Below are 5,025 nucleotides of genomic sequence, written 5' to 3' on the forward strand. Positions count from 1 at the left end.
ATCTAAACTAAAGACATTGAATGATGTAACTGAGATGTTCAAGCTAAAAGAAGCAGAACACTAGCTTAAAGCTAAAAGAAGCGGAACAGCTGAATGCTAAAAAAAAAACAAAGCATTGGCTTCATGCTAAATGAAGCAAAATACTAACTTAAAGCTAAAAACGCAGAGCAGAAGCTAAATGCTAAAACAACCAAAACAGCTAAAAAGAACACCAGTTAAATGCTAAACAAAGCAGTACAGCTTAAACCTAAAAGAAGCAGAACATTAGCTATTTGCTAAAAGAAATGCTAAAAAAAGAACACTAACTAAAAGCTAATACAAGCAGAACACTATACCTAAAAGCTAGGAAAAACAAAAAATATACAAAACAATATGTCAATGSCAAAAAACTAGCTAAAAGCCAAACAATGCTGGTTAAAAGTAACAAACAAAAAAAGCTAAAGTCAGTAAAAGACTAATTAAAAATAGCAGAGGTAAAAGCTAATATTACCTAAAGGATAGTTAAAAGTAAAACATTAGTTAAAGCCAAAAGTGTCACAATTATATCTTAAAATAGCAAAAGGCTGGCTAAAATCTAACATTATCAAATGTAGCTAAAAGATAAACTTTTCAAAAGGCTAACTACAAACTAAATGTAGCCAAAGACAAGTGGCAGAATGAGGTTAAAAGTGACAAAGACTAAATGTCAAAAGTAGCAGATAATTATAAAAGACAAACAAGAATAAAAAAAGACAAAAATCAAGGCAGTTTGTTAAAATAAGATTTCAGAGGCTATGGTTTTTTAAAATGGAAATGAAGAAATCTCAATGAGGAAAATATTAGTAAATAACATGAAAATTTTATTTTGTACAATTTAGAGCAAATTTTGTTTATAAAAATTACTAACAAAAACACACTAACTTGTTGCTTTAATAATCACTGCTGTTTTGTGTTTTGTGCTTTATTTTTGACAAAAGATACTCTGTGATTTAATGAAATTTTAGGCTACTGTTGATGAAGGTAGTCATTCAGCAGCTGCAGCAGCCTATTATCGGTATGATTGGTAATTAGTTAAACAGGCCTGTTAGTGTCTGTGTGTGTGACAGCAGGAGGAGCTGACATGAACGGATCTGATTGTCTCCAGCGGACAGTAAACATGTCCAGGCTGGGAGGGATCTGCAGTCTGGGCTCACATCTTCCTTCCCTGCATCCCTCCATCTCTCCAGGGAGCATCAGTGGAGCAGGTGCTCACCCTCCTCCTCCTCCTCCTCCTCTCTCATTCCCCTCCCCTTTCATAGCCCGCCTCCCCCCTCTTCTTTCTCTCGAAAGACAGTAGTTGTCCTTCTTCTTCTTCTCCACATCTCTGCTGCGCTGAGATCAAACGACGCGTCGTGTCGCGCGCAGAGCCAGCGTTTATCTGCGCGAGGATGCGCCAAAAAGCCGCGTGTTTTTCTGTCCTGCAGGCGGTGAGTTGTGCTTTCATCGTCCCTGTTGTTTCAACACAGATGTCAGTGTTTGCTTTGTTACTAGCTTTAGCGTCTCACGAGGTCTCTAATTCATGCCAGGATATAAAGGATTTGAAGTTGTGCTGAGTCGTGGAAATCATTGAAACTCCAGTGACTTCCGGTCAGAGCTGGCTTCTTTATGCGGTTTTTCTGTGGTGTAGTTTTTGTTACATTTAAGCTCTTCTGTAAGCATGGGATGCAATGTTTGAAAAGAAGTGAGTTATTTTAGTCAAAACGCAGAAGTGAGTGATCGAATCAACCACAATAAGTAATCAAACTGGTTCAGCTTGATGAACAGAGTGAAGGTGACTAAATATCTCTAAATAAAACTTTATTAGATTGTGACACAATAAAATGTACTGGATCTAGATGCTTTCACTTACAATTGTAAATGTAAAAAAATGGTTTGGAAAAGGATTATGCTAAATATTTTAGCTTGAACATCTTATCTTCAGATCAAACTTCATGCTCTTATTTTGAATTAAGACTTACCTACTTCCTGTTTGAATATTTTATTAGCAAAATAGAGGCTAAATTTAATTAAGGACTGCAACTTGCTTTTATTTTGAAGTCAGCCTCATGTTTAAAAGGAATCTGTGACTAATTTTGAAGAAGAGAGCAACTTACATGCTTCTATTTTGAAGTTAAACTCATCCACTTCCTGTTTTTTTTACAGTTTATTGACCTTTTTATGATGCACATGCTCAAAGTCAGTATTTTGCTATGCATTGTTAGTTTAGATGTATTCATGCCTATTTCTGKTTTATGGAAATACACTTTTYMTAAACTGTGATCACATGTACCCATATTTCTGCAGTCTTWCTGATGTTCTTCAACAGTAAACATTGAGGTTATTTTGCCACCACAACATAAAATACCAACTAATTTTTTTGTTTAGCGGATTAGCTTTTTCACTAACTTTGAAAATTGTTTGCAGATTAATTAACTTTCATTAAATTATGTTTTGCCAACTTTAAGTTCGCTAACAGCTAACTAACATCAACAGGTTYGTGTCAGTCCCACCAGTCTTCAGCTCAAAGGAGACAAAGACGTGTGACTGTTAGCTGTTAATGTTAACATATTATGAGTTAGCAAAGCTAACATTTTGGTTAATAAAATAAAATGATTAATTAAAAAGTAGTGTTTAAAGAGCAAAAGACTAGAGTGGAATGCCAACATTGTATTGTATTTGGGTTGTGGTGCCCAATTTTATACATTTGTGTAACTGTAAGAAGGTCAATATCATAGTGATCATTATTTTTTAAAGCCAGCAAAATACTCACCTTTATTTTGAAGTCAGACTCATCTTTTTCTTGTAATAGCATTGTGATGACTTTTTAAAAGCAGCTTATGTTGCTCTTATTTTGAAGTCAGACACAGTCGCTTCCTGTAATAGTAAATTGATGATTTCCTTCAAAGAGAGCAACTTATACTGCTCTTATTTTGAAGTCTGACTCATCCACTTCCTGTTTGCTGCTGTTGGTCTTGACACAGCTGATGAGGCTTATAAAAGTGTTTATGGCTCTAAGTTTCTTGTCCAACTTATAGGTGATCAAACACTGCTGCTGTTTGCTCTGGGTAAGCTTTATGGACCGAACCGCGGGCCTGAAACCGAGCCGTGTGTCGGCCTGCCGCTTCCTCYGTTTCCTCCTCTTGATGGTTTGTCTCCCAGCAGCACCCGGGGGGGCAGAGAGGGAGTCGCTCTTTAATCCGGGACCTTTAACAGCCACTGTATTGTTTGGTTGAGATAGATGCCGCCGGGGGCATTAGCAGCAGTCAAGCGGATCCCGTCGCTTTTGTGTGTGTACGCAGCCCGCAGGTGGAGTTCAACACACACACACACAAACACACACACACACACACACACACACTACACGCACCATGTGCTGCTCCTGACCTGCCACAGACCAGCTGCTCAGCAGGGGTTACTGAGTAAACCTCCAATCTTTTTAATTACCTCCTTCTCATATAGAGGCTGGAAACCTCTTATGGCTTCAGATTCACCTCACACTTTATATTTCCTTGCCTTACAAAACAATCAATTATTTGTGAGTGGCTTTTTATGTTTAAAAAAATTGTCATTATGATTATCCTCTAAAGGYAAATTAGGTACGTTTCTTGATCAAAAAAGTTCCTCATTGGAGGACAAATAAAAGCTTCTTTTAAATGTAAAAAAAAAAAACTTTAGGAAGTGTAGACAAAAAGACATAATTTGGTGCAAATCCGCATCACTTTCTTAATAGTCTTTCATTAATTTCCGATGATTAATCAAGAAAATAGGTTCTTAATCCTGAAAAYAGCATTTGGGTGAGTAATCTGCCTTAAAGGCCATCTGGTATTGTTCTGCATCTTATTTAGCAAACAGTCAAAAGCAGATAATTCAGGCTGTGAGCCGCAGACCTAACAAGCACAAAGGCTACACCGCTTTGGATTAATCCATAGATTGATACAGATTAGGCATAAAGCTAATCTCTTCACAATTAAGCTTCCATTTAAACCTTGATTGTTTTTCCAACAGCTTTGTTCTTTTAGGATGTCCAAATATCACATTTTTAGTTGTTATTTTTTTTTAATATTTAGTTGTTCAGTTTCGGCTGCACCTGCTTTAGATGAAAGTTTTTGTGTGCGACTGCTCACCTGCGTGTCGGCGTACGCCTCGTGTTTGTTCAGATGGTCGAGGTCCGCCTGTCGACACCTGGCGAGGTGAGCCTGTGAAGCGTCTGACGCGACCCTCCGTGTGCACACCAGCGCTGAACACACACACACATACGCACAAACACACACACACACACCTAATAGAAACCTGCAGGCTGCAGCACACACTGAGACAAACCTATAGTGCGGCTTTGTTTTCTCCTTTTACATCATCTCTGCATCAGAGAGGCGAGACTGAGCCGAACGCAGCAGTAAGGATCGACGACACAAAGAAATGGAATTGATGTGACGAGAGAAGCTGAGGGAGAGATGGTGAGGTGGAAATGATGAGCCAAAGAAATGATGACAGACGGAGTAAAGTTGTGTGTAGAGTTGCCAACTTCCAGAACGTGAAATAAGCAACTCTGGCTGGACAGAACCAAAAACATGCATGTTAAGTTTGTTGGTAGCTCTAAATTGTCCCTAGGTGTCTCATTTGTCCCACTCGTCTCTCTGTCCCTGTGGCGGCCTTCTGACCTGCCCAGAGTGTCCCCCGCCTCTCACACAGTGACTGCTGGAGATGGACACCTTCTCCTCACGACTCAGAGAGGAGAAGCGTAAGGAGAAAGGATGGATGGACAGAAAGGGAGGTGCAGAGAGACGGGGGACTTTTTGTCTCTATAATTAGCTGTGAGATGCTCACTCTATAGACCCATCTTACAAGAGTTAAAAAATAACCAGAAACGGTGTTTGTAGAGCTGGGCGATATGATCAAAATTTTATATCACGGTATTGTGAGAAATACAGACATTGTTCAAATGAGATTATTAGTTGTGTTACTGTTTTTGTGTATTTGACTGTACAAAGACACCCCACACTTTATTTTGGGTGTATGTTTTAGTTAGAT

This window comes from Austrofundulus limnaeus, unplaced genomic scaffold (assembly GCF_001266775.1).
Source record: "Austrofundulus limnaeus strain Quisiro unplaced genomic scaffold, Austrofundulus_limnaeus-1.0 Scaffold90, whole genome shotgun sequence".
Classification (NCBI taxonomy): domain Eukaryota; kingdom Metazoa; phylum Chordata; class Actinopteri; order Cyprinodontiformes; family Rivulidae; genus Austrofundulus; species Austrofundulus limnaeus.